We start from the raw sequence: 15,715 nt of genomic DNA on the forward strand, positions 1-15,715 counted from the left end.
GTGGTTTATTTTTGTACCAGCGCACGCGTGAGCCTCCCGGATGCTGCAGGTTTAAGGCCTTGAATTGCATTTTGGGAGACCTACCCTGGTGCCTGCGCCTGTGTATGAGATACTTTTATAAAGTCTCCTTTCCAGGTGCATTTTCCATGATGTGTATGCGTATACCAGAACCCCTACGTGACTGTACGGGGGGGGAACAAAGTCTTTTTGTTACTTTGCAGCTCTGCCTGAGCAGCTTTCAGGACTCCCAACCTGGCAGACCCTGAAGTCCAGGCACAAAACAAACAGAAAAGGCTGGGAGTTGGGGGGGTGGGGGGAGGAAGGGAGACGTTTCTATTGAAAAGGAGAAATTTCTGACCATGCTACTTTTATTGGCCTGGAGGAACCCTATAGATTAACAACCAGCAATACCCCCCACCCCCCCCACGCTCCTTCCCTGCCACCCACCCCCACTCCAACCCGGAGACCTTAAACAATCCGGTAGAAGGTGTGACTTCAAACTTGGTGGTAGGGATAAAGAGAAAGGAAGCCGGAATGTAAGCACTTGTGTGATGTGATTATTCCCAGAAATGCCTCGACATCTCCCCGCTGTCCCGGCACGGCTGCCAGCGGTGCCGCCGAGCTCCGAGCTAAGGTGCTGACCGCGGACTGCAGAGACACTGTGATACCTTATCGAGGAGAGGCTTGGGGTCTCCTCGTAGTTACAAGCGGAAATAGGGCCGGTAGCCAGCCCAGCCTGCTGCCAGGCCTCGGCACCCATGAGACCCTGCCTGCTGCCAAGGTAAAGGGGCTCCCCTGGGCCCCCCTGGCTCCCCCTTGCCTGGGGGTTCCCTTGGCCACAGGCTTTAGGGCTGCGCCTGGGGTTGGTCCCTATGGGGTTGGACACGAGTGGGGTGAGGGCTGGGGGGATCCGTGGGGGAGAATTGGGTGGGCGTGGGGTGGAGCTGATGGGGTGGGCAGGCGCTGGCTGTGGCAGGGGGGTGCCCGTGCGGATGTTGTCTTTAGGTTTGGGACTACACGGAGGGTTTGGGGGATGCTGCCCAGAGTGGTGGCTGCTCTGCAGTGGGCAGAGGGTCTGGGGCTTCCTCTGCCAGGGTTTGAATATGAAAGCGCCAGAAGATGCAGTGGTAGAAGCCATCTAGCTGCTTCCTAAATGCCTTATTATTCATGTATTCACCTTAAATGATGCCCGGTTCTCCAGCTCTGGTCCCATATGTCAAGGGAGAAAAACAATACTCTTATTCTCTCATTTTTTGCTTTCCTTTTTTTTTTTTTTTTTTTTTTTTTTTTTTTTTATTTAAATGATTTCATTTACAGGGGAGGTGGAAGTGGGAGAGGGCTAATGTATAACAGGTGTTTTGATTTCATGTTACTCTTTGAAAGGCAAATCTTGCCATTTGGACCCCGTATTCACCCTGGGTTGGCAAAGAAAGTAATAATAGGAATTGTTTAGGAATTCATCAAAGAAAAACCCACCCCCTTTCCCCGCCTCCCCTTTCCTTCACCATCGGTGGGATCCAGCACCCCCGATTGTACGTGGCACAAAGCTTGGGGCGTTTTGGCTCTTTAATTTTTTTTCTTTTTTGCTCTCTTTTCGAAGACGCTTTCTGGGTGATGCGCATTAGCAGCTTGTCACCGAGGCTGTGGGGCTGGCTTTTCCCTCCCGACAGCTGCAAGGGACGGGGCAAAGAAGGGGGGCAAAGCTCAGGGAAATGCAACCGGGTGCCTGGGGGTCTCCCAACCCTACAACCAGGGGGAGGGGGAACGCGGCCGAGCTGCTCCCGAGCCGCCCCCAGCCCTGGCAGGACTCCGCTGCAGCTCCGCGTTTGTTCGTGTCCAAGAAGTAGCTCTGCAAAAATATATATTTCTTTCCTCTTTCTGCTTCCCTCCCACCTCGAAAATAATGAAAACCATTATTCATATGAAGCCCGACCCGGCCACTCGGTTACTGCTGGAAGTGAGTGGGGTCCGCAGGCAGGGACTGCGAATATAGGGCATTTTCTTCCAGTTTTAGGAAAAGTATCGTTAGCCGGATTAATCCCGTTTCGATCGATTTCGCGTCGTCCCAAAGCTCGGAGGTGCATCCCCACCCGTCCGAGGATTCGTAAATCCCTAAAGCAGAGTGTAGGGCTGAGGCAGATCGTTGTAGCGGGGGGAAATGTGCATTTCTCTGGGCGGGTTTGCAGCAAAAACAGTGACTGGGGAATTAATGTCGGGATAGAAACGTGATGGTAGAGACCCTGGCATGCTGAGGGGTTCAGTGCTGTGTTTAAATCGAGGTTTCGAATGCGCCTAAAATGCAAGCATCTTACAGCTTATGTCTTCGATGTCAGGATAAACTGGATTCAGGATCCCAAATGATACCCAACAAAATATATATATATATATATATATATATATATATATATATATATATATATATATATATATATATATATATATATATATATATATATATATATATAGGATATCCTCCTCAACCTAACAAAATTAACCAAATGTCTCGCAATTAATGAGCCCGATCCCGCAGCTGGTTTCAGAGATTGCTTTGGATGCCCGTGGGCACACAATTTGGGGTTTTGCTTTCTCCTGCCTGCTCCCGCTGGAGGTGTTTGTGCACAAACTCCTCGCTGCAATTGCTGCGAGGTTCAGGGCAGCCGTGCCTTTCTGGAGCCGAGGATAATTTTCCTACCAGTGCCCTACGAGGCTGCTCCATCCCCAGAAAGAAACCCGGCATAATTTATCGGGATGGTTTAATATTCACCCCGAAGGCGAGGGAAGGAACCAGCCCTTTCCTCATCCGGCTCTCCGGGTGATTTCCCTGCTTCAATGTGAGCACAGGGTGATGTGAGTGGTATCCCTCGGAGCTAACACGGCTTTTGGAGGAAAGCTGCAATAGAACATCTTCCCTCCGCCTTGCAAAAATCCTGCAAAAGCTCCTCAGCCCCTCACCCCGTCGTGTTTTCTCCGGCAAGTGCAATGCAAGAGCTCTGCGGCTCGGGAGGCGTTTGTGTTTTAAATTATGGGGAAAGGAAAAAAGAAGTGTTTTCCGTGTCGAAAACAGAGAAATTCTGTCTTTTTTTTTTTTTTTTTTTTTCCTAAAGAAAAAAATTGCTTTTCCTTGTGTGATGAAGCCGTTGTAATTTATCACTCGAGCTCGTAGCAAGTCTGATAATATTTTTTCGCACCGAGGCCACTGCAGCTCTGTCCCTTCGTAGCCCGACTTCAGGTCTGCAAAGAAAATGGGACCCTTGCTAATGTTGCCCGTAAACTGCTTTATTTTCCACCAAAACAGGGCTTCGGTGATTTTCTCTAAAACTCCCCCCAACCAGCCCCCGAAATATTTCGTTAAATCCAAACCCGAACTGCTGGCAGACCTGGAGCTGCTGGGAGTCGCTTTGGACACGGATTTGGGGGATTTCTTTTTGGTTTAGCGTGTTTTTAAAGGAAATACTTTTCTTTCCCATTAGACACACACGGACACCCTAGAATTTCTTCCTCCCCCTCAAGGGGTCCCGATTTGAAGGGGGGGGGACACGAGTGAAAAGGAAAAGCCGCCGTGCGCAGCCCGAACAATAGGAGCCATAAAACGAGACGAGTATAAGAAAGTTGTCGGGAGGGACGTAGGAACCACAAACACATTTTTTTCCCCTAACCATACAATGTGGAAACTCTTAAAGGGCGCTATCTGTAGACATCTTGCAATCACTGGTCTTCCTTGTCATCTGAAGGAGAAAGGGGAAAATATATTAAGTGAAGACACACTTTAAAATTACTTATACATTTTAAACATGCTGGCAAAGGGAACTGCCTGATAAACTCTTGCCCAGATTTCCTTTTTCTGGGGTAAATTATTTCAAGTTGTTACACAAATATCTCCCTCCTCTCTCCTTCCTCCCCCCCTTTTTCTCGTTTCTTTTTCTTTTCTTTTTCTTTTTTTTTTTTCTTTTTTGCTTCAAACGAAGCCGCGGTCTCGCAAAGAGCCGGGGCCGGGAGCGCGGGGCCGGGAGCGCAGGACCGGTCCCGCAGCCCAGAGGGGGGTGCCCGTTTTGGGGCTGGAGGGGGAAATTGCTCTGCTTTGGGTTGATAACAGCACGGGTGGAAATGCCCGATAACCCTCCCGCACCCCACCAGGGTCTGCAGCCAGGTGCGGTGGTGTTGGAGGAATGGTCCCCGGCTGTGCTTGGACACCTTCTCCCCAGCTCAAACCTCCCCACACCAAATTATTTCTCTCTGAACGAATTTCCGAGCTCGGGCTCCTGTGCCTGACTGCCAGGGCTTCAGCCAAGAGCACGTTGCCGCCTGTAAAACCGCCAGCTAGAAACGAGTCAAGCGGTGGAGATTTGGGAATAAGGAGCGCAGATTTCCCACCAGGCGGATGCGCTCCGTGCCTGGAGCTGGGATTTGTTCGGGAGAGGGGAGCGAGGCGAAAAGGAAGGGAGGGCCCGGCCGTTTGGTTGCTCTGTTTTTCGTTTATGGGAGATAATTTCGATCTCTTTTATTATTTTCGCTCGTTAACAAAAAGTCGGGAAGGGCCTGGATTTGGGATAGAAGAGGGAAAGAGGAGGCGCTGCCCGGGTGAGGGCATCCCTTCGTGGGGTGGGACAAAATCCCTTCGTGGAATGGGAAAATCTATTCGTGGGGTGGGAAAATCGCATTTGTGCCTGGTCTAAAAGCGAGGGACAGGATCGGGCCCTCCTCGGCCAGCGGGGTCGCCCGCAGCTCCCAGCACCATCAAACGGCGTCCAACGCACAACCTGAGGGTAAAGGGGTGGTGGTAGTGGTGGTGTTTTTTTTTTTTTTTTTTTTTTTTTCCTAAGTCTCTTTCAAGCTGAATTTATGTTTGTGTGATGAAATGCCCCTCTGTGTTTAACATTCCCAATGATCATTTGTTTCCTTAGCTCCATTACTCCTTTATGAGAGCGCCTTTCGCCCGGGCATGTTTAATCATAACCGCTTACGCAATATTTTCTTTGGGATAGATTCACTCAGCCTTATTACATATCAATTATTTCCTTACAACTTCGTTCCACACCAGCTGCTTTGTTATCTGGGCCTGCCACCCCCTACCCCCCCGGCGTGTGATGGGAAAGGAGGGAGACGTTTGTTTTTCCTAGGATAAAATACTGCTAATAATAATGCAGATTGAGGGGAAGGAGCGGGTGGGGGGAGAAGCCCCGCAGCCGGCCGGGGCTGGGTGCGCGGTGTCGCCGGGGATGCTCCGCGCTGCTTTGGGGCAGAGAAAGGGGGCGCACGGGACCGCTGTGGGTCGCAGCCCCCTTCCTCGCCGTGGGGGCTCCCTTCCCGTGGGGGTGCTGGGGAGGTCTCCCCGTTCCCCTGCCTTGCGCCAAGCTCCGGGGTGCTGCGCCGCGCCTTGCGCCGTATTTTGGAGCCGCTGCGCGCTGCCTGCGCTTCCTGGGCTTGGCGCAGAGGAGAGGCTTTTTCAGCTTCAGAGCCTCCCCCGAGGACATTTATCCCCCCCTCCTTCGAACATCCTGCAGCCGCACGCCTGCAAAGGACATTTCGAGTCCATTTGAGCTCCCTTCCCAAGCCCTCCTTGGGTTGGAAATATTTTCAGCGTAAGTTTTATCGAGATTTTACATCGTAAACGCGCTGCCAGACTTGGCTTCTCTCTTGCTCCTCTTTCCGATGCCTTGGAGCTCGCCGGCTTCCCACGGGGTCTGCCCTGGGGTGCCCTGGGATGCCCCCCCACCTGGCCACCCCCAGGGATATGCAGCAGCTCTGGCCCCGTTCTCACGCCTCATCTTCTGCTTTTTTACCCTTCTTGCCCCGAGCTCGGGAGGCAGTATTTAATTTCTCATCTATAGAGTCCATAGCACAACCTAGATATCATTTTTTTTCCTTTTCTTTACTTTTCTTTTCTTTTTTTTTTCTTTCTTTTTTTTTTTTTAATCTTTCTCTGATGTTGAAAACCCTGAAATTCTCTGGTTAAGCCATGCCTTTATAGGGGAAATATACATATTTCTTTATGTGGGTTATAAAGCTACTTTTGGGGAAGCAAGTGGGGCCAGTGTGTGTCCGACCACGAGTGGAGTGGGGGACACGCGGGTTTGGAGCACGGCAGGAGTCCTGGCCACGTAGGAAATGCTGGGGAATTGGGGGGTTAATGCTGAATTTCCTGGCTCTGGCGAGATGGTCTCTCCATCATCTTTACGCGCACACATATATATGTGAACAGATGACTTGGCACTGGCGAGCAACACTTAAAATAATGCCTCTGCCTCTGACCAGGCCTGTGTAAATATCTCGCTCTCCCACATGCCCGCCTAGCTTTTCCTGATGCTGCGTTACTTGATCACAAATACATAATTTGCAAGAGTGTGTGTATACATAGGGCCGCTTTGATCTCGGTGCAGAAATACCCCCCCCTCACATTTGGAGGGGCTGCTGCCCCGAGAACAAAAGCAGAGAATAAAAATGGTCAAATAACACATTTTCAAATGGGAAGCGTGTGTCGGCTTCCTCGAGAGGTTCTGGCACTTGGGAGGGGGGGGGAAGAGAGAGAAAAAAAAAAAAAGAGAGAGACTTTATTGAACATATAAATTTAAACTTAGTTACCGCTAACAGTTGCCTTATAAAAGGGGTCCATATAACCCACGTCAATTTTTTTTCCCGGAGTCCCCCAGCACGTTTCCCAGCGCACCCGATCTCTTGGCAGAGGCGGCTGCGAGGAGCGGGGCTGGCTGCGGACTGTGCAGGGGGAGATGTTTATTTTTCAGTCATTGTTGGCTCCCTCCCCTGGATTATTTTACTGCTGCAGATTTAAGCCCTCTACTTATTTCTGATTCTCTGGCAGCTCTTTCCACGAGCACTCCCAGCTCTGCGCTTTCTCCCTTCGCTGCGTCTCGGGGTGGTGAAATTACAGGGTATGAGGGAAATGTGTAAATTATAGGGTTTATTAAAATGTAGGCGAGCGCGGCTCTCTAGGCGAAACAGATGCAGGATGGCTTGAAGTCAGCCGGCCTGACAAACTGCAGAACAGGGGAATCATTAGAGGGGCATTTCCCGCAGGGAGAGAGGAAGCGGCCCTGGGGTGGGGGGAGAGGCTCTCCATCAGGGAGCCGAATCCCCAAAGCAGGGCTGCACCAGGGAGGTTTCTCCCAGTGAGCAGGATGAGGCCTTCGGGTGCGCATCCCTGGTGCTGGCATCCTGCATCCCCCTCTGCCAGCCCCCGGGGGGGTCCTGGTGCTCCCTGGTCCCAGCAACGCTCCAGAGCTTTCCCCCTCCTCTCCCCACCCAGCCTTGCAGGCGATGATTTATTTAGGCTAAAGCGTAATTCTCAGTTTATAGTTTGGCTTCTCTGATATTAACCTCGGCCGCTTTTATGTTAGTTTTAAGGATGATGAAGGGACTTTCGGCGGCAGGAGAAAGCTCTCAGCAGGACTTCGGGGTTTGGGCACTGAGGCTCCAGCTCACTCTGCAAACTGGCAAGAAACAGGGCTGCAGCAACAATACAGAATTAGGGAGAGAAAATTAGCCCTGAATGAGGTCACCTTAGAGCTGCCCCAGCTGCATGAAGCTGTTGTCATCCTGCAGGAGAGCAGAAAAACTTTCTGTGGGTCCCTTCTCATCTCAGGAGCTGCCTATACTCTTGCCCTTTGCCATCCTTGTCAGTGCTTGACCGCAGATCCACGACTTAATGGGAAAGTTGTCTTGAAGACAACTTATCTGCCAAAAACACTGCCTTATTCCATGCCTGAGGTGTCCCTTATAGCAGTATTTCACAGAAAGCCATTAGGAAAGTGGGCTGTGGTGTTTGAGCTGCCTAGGATTGTGCAGTTCAGCACAGGGCAGCGAAGATTAAAACCAGGTAGCAAGCCAGACAGCCCTGCTCAGGCTACTGGGACATCCTCTGTGGATCCCCCATGGTCTAAGGTAAATAGGTGGAGTGGTGCTAGCTGCAGTACACTGAAGTTTCCCTGAGAGTTTTACCAGCCCTTCCATGCTGAGGAAGCACAGAATAGCCTTTGAGCTGCAGAAAATCACACAAAATCACACCTGTAGGGTCTTGCAAGTCCCTTAGTCCCACAATATTGATTGCTCATAAAAGATCCTGCAATGGGAATGCTGGAGATATTCTCCTGTATCCATCAAATGTTTAACACGATCGAGTCTTTTTACACCACTCCTGTTTCAATATCTCACGGGGCTGGTGAGGTCTGTATTTTTTCATTATGTTCTGTTTGTTTTGGAGGATGTCGGATCTTGGCAGAGCAGAGTAAAGCAGACAGAAAGGTTAACAAAGGAAAACATTGTTTACTAATCCCTTCGCGTGCTCCCAAAGCCTTTGAGGCAACTAAAACACGGTAATAAAATAGTAATTAGTGAGTGCATTCAGGTATTCATTCAGTTTAGGGATCTCCAGCAACCTGGTGTTTGTTAAGCACCACGTAGCTGTCATCTGCCCCTGCTCCTGGGTCAGAATTGGTGCAAAAGGTGCCTGCCACCCCCTCATCCCTTCCTTGATTCACGGCAGTGGCCATCAGGTGTGACCCTTGACTAGTGGCCTGAAAGCTGACCTAAGAGCTCATCTGCTCTTCTTCCTCCTCCTTGGTTTTCAGCTGCTTTGGGTCCCTTCTAACTTGGATTTTGTTTAAGGGGAATGCATGGAATAGGAAATGGTCCTTATGCAGCTCTGGGAGTGGAAGAGGAGACAGGTCTGGGTAGGAGAGACAGCTGGATTTTAAATAACAAGGATGTGGAAGAGCTCGGGCTGGATAGTGGGAAAGGGAGAAGAGGGCAGGTCAGTGGGGAGCAGGGGGAGAGCAACTCCCTGACAAGCTCTGTTCCTTCTCTGGGGAAGTCTTGCTCTAGACAGATGGAAGAATTGGTGAGAGCTTTGTGTTCTCATTCAGTGTAGTTTCCTAGCTAAAATGCCTTTGAAAGACAAGCAGATTTGCAAATAAAGGACTGTCAAAACCAGCTCCTCAGTTCAGATTTCTCTCTTTTTTGAAATAGGAAGGGGAGTCAAAAGAGGCTGGTTGCTGAATGGAAATGTGCCTAACGTGATGTGGAGAGAGCTTATGCACTCAACAGTTGTATTCTCAGAGCAAATAGGGGTCTTTTGTGCTGCTTGATATTTCAGCAAAAGCTTAAGAGGAAATGAAGCAAACCCGTCTGCATTTCCAGGGGGAATTGTGCAGTGTGCATGCTGGAATATCTCCCCCTTTTCCCTTGGACTTTATGGCTATTTTTATGTTCCCAGTCCTGGGCACTCTGACTACTTCTGGGGTGCTCTTATTATTCTTATTGATATTTGCTTTTGATTCTTGAACATTGGCTCTTTTCCCCAATCTTAAAATGATTTTTTGGAGACGACTAGGTTGCCTTTTCAGCTGCTGGCTCAGCCTGGGTGAGGGAGATCTTTGCATAAATGTCAGTGCTTTGCCTCTGCACTTATCTCAGCCGTACATAATTCTTCCAGTGCTCCGCTGATTTCCGAGACACGCACAACGTGGCGAGTGCAATGCTCATTCCTTGATGCAGAGGACCAGGGGAGTGGGTTCATGTGTTTGGAAACATTAGGACAGCTGGCTGGGCAGTAGCTATCAAGTGTGAGGGTGATTAACGGAACGGAGGCCTGGAGGCTGCGAGAGCAGAATTACTGGGCTGCGGAGATGGAAGAAGGCAGGTGTCAAGTGCTGGCTCTCAGCTGTGCATGGAGCTCGTGTTATTCCATGATCTAATGCCCAGGCCAGTCACCCCCTAGTACCGAGCTTAGATGTTCCTCAATTAATGAACTAAACAAAGCAAAGGTGCTAGGTGAAGAGTCGCTGGGTAAAATTGTCCTGCTAGAGCTGTAGCCGCACTCGTAGGACGTGTAGGCAATAGTCCTGACTGATGTAACAGTGAGTAAAGAGTGCACGGGGCTAGCTGTGTGCAGGAGGCGATGATAAAACAGGCGATATTTAGTGGGAGGGAGATCCTGCCTTGCTACTGAGCAGGTCTGAGCTTCTGCTGCTGGAGTCAAGTGGCTTGGACAGTTGCCTGGGCTCTCTGCTTCAGCAGGCTGCTCCTCCTGCTGCATCTATCAGCCTCTGACTTCTTGTTTCCACTCCTGCGCCAGCTTTGCCCATCTGTGTCACGTTCCAGAAGAAAAAGGTCACGTAGCCGTTCGTGGTTTCTCTCTCGCCTGTCTGCTTTGCAGTGATGGCACTTTGATCGACAGCCCACCAAGCCCATTTTCTGCTGCTGTGTTTTTTGGGCTCTCCATGCCTCGGCAGCAGGTCTGTTGTCACAACTGTTTGCGTGAGGTTTGCTGTCTTGGCATACGGCTGATGCGTGAACTAGGCACGAGTACTTTTTTTGCAAGCGTGTCTAGGCACCGTATCCTTTCTGCCTAAAAATGGCTTGGCCTATTGTAACGATCCCCCTCGAAATTATCAATGCGTCCCTCTTCTGTTTGCTGCTGTGGCTTCAGTTCCTCTTACAGCCGCTTGGGACGTGACATGGGTTTTATATGCGAAGGCAGAAAAGCCTAGAGGATTTTATTGTGTGATATGGGGAGGATGGATGGAGATGGGAACCCTGAGAATTCTCAGCCAAGGATCGGAGGAGGCGCAAATGAAGCAAAACTGAAGCAGGCTATTTGAGGCAGGGGGGGACTTCTGCTGGTGGGATAACAGCAAAAGTGGTCCTGGCTTTTCCATTTGAAAGGAAGAGCAAGGATGTGGGAAGGGAAGAGGTATACGAGCCCACTGTGGGAGAGCAGAGGCTGAAAGGAGGCCCCAGCATGAATTCTTCCCTTCCCACTAACGTAGAGCGTTTTCTCTATTCTGTACAGAACATGATACTCTCTTAGGAGTGACCCCCCTGACCTCCCGCCTCCTGATAGGATGGCGAGTAAGTGAGTGCAAAATAAATGGCACCAAATAGACTTTTTCAAAGAGAACAAGGGAAATAAATCAGGTTATTCTGGTGCTGCATTGACAGCACGTCAAAACAACTCCCCAAAGCGTGAAACTTGGCTGGGGAATGGTAATTCCACTGCCATGATACTTGCATGCCAGATGTATAGCTTATCATCATGTCTGTCTGTCTGCCTACCTGTCTGCCTACCTGCTGTTATTCCAGGACCAATTTTTTAAGGACAAATACAATTTGTATGTTCCTACCTCTGGCTTTGGAGCAGTAAGTGGGATCTAAACATATGAGGATTGCTCAGGAAGGGAAGCCTACTAGCTTGGAGTGGTTGGTGATGCAAGATAGGAGAATAATCTTTTGGTCAGTTAGGTTCATGGTTGTATTTTGCTTACTGTAGAAGTTCTCCCACTGAGATGAGTACGTGCATGGGCAGGTGGAAGGCCCCACTCCAGGCTAGCATTACCCAGAGCACCTTCCCACCTTTCTGAAGAGCAGTGACAAACAGATCTCGAGCTTTTCCTGCCAGAAAACGCATTGCATCGTATTCTGCTGAGACCCAGCCTTCATAGCGCACACAGAAAATTACTGCTCGGTAATTCCACAAGGAAATGGAGAAATGAAATCCAAACACGACGAACACCTCCTAGGCCTTCAGCATTGATCTGTGCTGATCAGTACGAGCTGATGAACGAGGTGTAAGAAATCAGGCTGGGGAGCTCCCCACCCTCTCCTATGTGGTTCTCTGGACATACATCGCTGAGCTTGCTGCGTACAGGAGTCTTTGAGAGTGAATGCATTTGTGGATTTCATGCCTGCAAACTTGATGGTTACCCCAGTATGCACAGAATAAAGAAGGCTTAGAAATGCTGATGAAGTTAGTTAGTATACTGGAACATTCCTGTAGATTTCTATAAGTTCAGGAAAAAAAAACTGTAAAAAATTATACTCCCTAGTAATTTCCAGGGCTAAAGGCTGAGCTCACTTCCAGTAGTGCAGCTGCTGTAAATTTATACTAATTAGCAGTAGTCTGAGTAATTTGGGGTGTAGTTAATGTTTTGGCATTGGTGTGCTTGTTTGTTTTTCTCTTTGGAGGATTAGGGGGAAATATATCTGCGCTGCACATTGGAGCTGGGAGCAGGAGGGGGGTTCTGTTGCTCATTTTGGACCAGATTTCCCAGCTGTACAGTGTGTCTGCACAAGCAAAGTTCGGGACATAGCCAAGGGCTTGTGCACAGACCCCCTGGATCCCAAGGAAGCCACAGCAGCTTGGTCCTTTGGGTATTTTGTGTTTCTGGAGACAATCCCAACGCTGTCTGTGGGCAAGTGTAGGTCTCTCAGGAGCACAGTGTGCTATCAGCAGCACTGCTGTCACAAGAAGCACCCAGATCAGGCAGATGTTAGCTTCAGGATGAAGCCTCATCCATAAAGTAATCTTGATCCATAGGTATTTTTTGCCTGGGCTTAAATTTAGTGATTTCAGACCGGTTTGCCATGCAGGATGTCTGTCTGTCTGGTTCTCCTTCCATTGCTGGACACAACCAGTGCTGTACCAGCACCCATCCTACTCTCTGCACTGGGGTGTTGCTGCATGGATGAATTAATGATGTAACCAGGAACGAACTGAGTACAGAAATCTGTACCCATGTCACCCAGCAGGAAGCTTCACACTGTACCACTTGATGCTGTGCTTGGTTTCAAAGGTCTGGCACTTAATAGGGATGAATCTGTCCTGGTCACCTGCTCTGCAGGAGTTGTGGAGACCCAGCTAAGGTCAGAACCACAGTGCTAAGCTCATCGTGTGCATTTATCAGGGCTAAGACATCAAAAAATCAGAAAGTTTAAGCTGGTTTTCTAGGCTCTCTGTGCTCTCAGTGGTTGGGTAGGGGCTAGTCAACCCTACTGCTTTAGGAGGTGTCTTAGGACTGGACAAAACACCCTCCCCAGTCTCTCTCTCGATTTCAGAGGGATCCTGGTGTAACCAGGGTGGGCTAAAAGCCTAGCCAGGGGAGTGTGAAGGAGGGAAGGGTCCCATGCAGCCAGCCAGTAGCAAGACAGGAGCGGAGCCCAGGTTTTGTAATTTCCCAGTTCCCAGGGCTTCAACCTTGTTTATTATCCTAATATCCCCCATCACCTTGGTTTATAAGCACCCCACTTCAAATAAAAGAGAGGAGGGATGTCACACGTGACTTTGCTGCATGCGCAGTTCCCCCTTAGTTTGACGTCAGAGCCCTGCTACTGGAAGGTAAGGGAGGGGTGACAGCACGGGGAGGGACCACCTGCATCACCGAGCACAGGCGCTCACAATTACAGGTGACCATGTAATAGCCGCTTAATCCAGAGGGGTCCCCAGAACATCCACTGCATACGCTGCAGGCCATAAAACACTTCCCAACACCCTATAACAAATTTAAGACCCTTAGTACAAAAGACCAAAAGCCACAAAAACTCTAACATGCAGGAGAGATCAAGGGCATTGCCAGTGTCCCAGGTCCCGGCAGTAGCAGGGAAATTGTTAGGTGAAAATGTCCAGATGATCTTAGGAAGTGGACCATGGCCCACCCTACAGAGGAAAGCAAGAAAACCTTACCAGCCCCTGCCAAATCTGACCCGAGGGGAAATTCTTTCCTGAATACGGGCCAAAACCCAAAGTAATTGCACATGTAGTCTTTAAAAATGGATTTTATTTAGGAGAAACACATTGTCATCATCATCCTGTAAACTGCGCCAAATGTGCACTAAGGACTTCCCGTAGAAGTAGAAATTGAAAGGCTATTTTATTTTTTTATTCTGCAGAAATGCAGCAATGAGTAAGGTGGCTCCATCCCACCACAACCTGGTTGGAGGCCCCTCTGCAGGTACCCCAGATAGCTCAGGGGAAGAGGCATTGCTCAGCTGGAGCTGTTTTTTTCTCTCACCAGGGTCCCCAGACAGCTAGGGTGTATTGGATTTATGGCTTACAATCAATCTCAGCCTTTTGAAAGGGTGACAGAGCTTTGTGGAGGGTTTACTTGAGGTCCTGGCCTGAGGAGCCCTGCTTGGTGTTGGTACATCTGCTGTGGTGGGTTTTGCACAGTGCAGCTCCTCTCTGCTTCACACAAAATTTTCTGTGATGCACAGAGCTTGTAAAAGTCCTAAGTGCCACTTAAATCTAACTGAGGGATACTGAAGGACCTGTTCTTAGGGCAAATTTGCTTCTGTTTCCTGCAGTCCCAACCCAGTTTCTCTTTTTTCCTTCTCTGTGATTTGACTTTCTACTCTTGGTTATGGCAGTAATTGCAGTGAGAGCTATCTAGGCTGCAGTTTAACAGTGTCTGTAGAAGGATACAGATTTTAGAGTGTTTTCTAGAAAGGCTTACTCAAATTAAAGGGCTGCTGAGTCTCCAGCATTACTAATGTAGCCAGCTATATGCTCTGGATAGAGTCAAGACCAGGGCTGGGAAGGCACGAGCAGATGCTTCTTAATCTCTTAGATCCTAAACTGCTGTATTATGAAAGGGCACACCATTCTTCAAAGCATGGCCCTAAATGGCACAGAGCCATTGGGCTTGGACTTTCCAAGCTCCTGGCTGGTGTCTTAGGCACAACTGTCCTTGGCAGATGTGGGGATTGGTGCTGACATGACTGGCCTGTGCCCAGAGCTCACCAGGAAACTGCTTTGGTACTGCCTGCGAGCATGGGACGTGTGCTGGTTCCAGGTGTAATAAGGACACTTATGCACTAGGGACTGCACAGACACCACCAAAACCAACTCAGGAGCTACCCAACGGGATGAGCCACAGCTGTTACACTCGGGGTTATGGAGGGCCATCAGGGCTGTAGGTATTTGCAGCCCAGTGGTGTTGAAGTGGCCACCTAACTATTGGTTGTATAGTGATGGTGGTGGTGCGTGCAGAGGACTGATATTTCCAGTGCCATGGGTGCTGTGAGCACTCCCTGGTGCAGCTGTGGGACAAGAAGCTGGGGCAGGGGGTCTCCAGCTGGGCACTTCCATAAAGTGAGGATGAAGCCCTACTGACCATCTTTCCTGCTCCGCCCGGTGACCTCCTCTCTGTTTCAGCTTTGTCCCCAGGACAGTGGCTTGCAGACAGCTTAGACAGGGCTGTGGCTTTTGGTCCAGCAGCGTGCTTCTCCTCCAAAATCTGCTGGCAGAAAACCTCTGGCAGAGGCAGCGTTGTGAGCAGCAGTGGTTTGTGTGTGCCTGGCTGCCCAGTGGTGATTCTCTGAGACAGGAGTTGGTTCAAGTAGAGGTGCAACTTCACGGCTCCTCCTGGCCCCCAGTCTGTTCTCAGTTGGCATCCAGGGCATGCTTCCTTCTGAATTCACTGTCAGGATGCTCAGGCTGGCTGCCGAGCAGGCTGAGCTTTCTGGCAGCTTGGCTTTGATGGGAGCTTTGCTGCAGGCTCCCTTCTCATGCCTGCTGAGAGCCAGGAGCAGCACAATCCTGCTAGGAGCTGCTGCAGGGGAAGGGACAGCCCTGTGCCAGCCCTCCCAGCCCACATTGCCCTTCCCAAATCCCACCAGCTCTTCCCTTGCCCAGTTATCATGGCAAAACCAAAAAAGACAAGATTTAGTGACAGCTAAGCCATTACAGTCAAAGAGCCAAGTGTTGCTGAGTGTTGGCATCAATATTTTTAATAGGAGGATTTTATATATATATATATATATGTGCATGAGTATTTGGAAAGAAGAGGCTAAAAGCAAAAGTCAGTGTTAAGTACAAGCAAACATAAAAGAAATAAAAATAGCCCGGGTTGGACTGGGTGAGGAGAAGAGGAGGTCGCACTATTTCCATTAAGCGTGACATTTAAATGGAGGGTGAACTTGATGCTTT

The 15,715-nt window shown here is 49.7% G+C and overlaps 1 protein-coding gene across 1 annotated transcript in view; it reads left to right on the forward strand.

Annotated features, from left to right (window-relative positions):
* Positions 1–623: 623 nt before the first annotated feature.
* The window catches only part of TBX5 (T-box transcription factor 5), a 66,232-nt gene continuing 51,140 nt past the window's right edge, over positions 624–15,715 (forward strand). The window contains exon 1 of the mRNA XM_082773864.1: positions 624–781. The gene's annotated coding sequence lies outside the window, so the exon portion shown is untranslated. The remainder of the gene's footprint in view (positions 782–15,715) is intronic.

The sequence above is a fragment of the Aythya marila genome (assembly GCF_965140915.1).
Source record: "Aythya marila genome assembly, chromosome: 17".
NCBI classification, from domain to species: Eukaryota; Metazoa; Chordata; class Aves; order Anseriformes; family Anatidae; genus Aythya; species Aythya marila.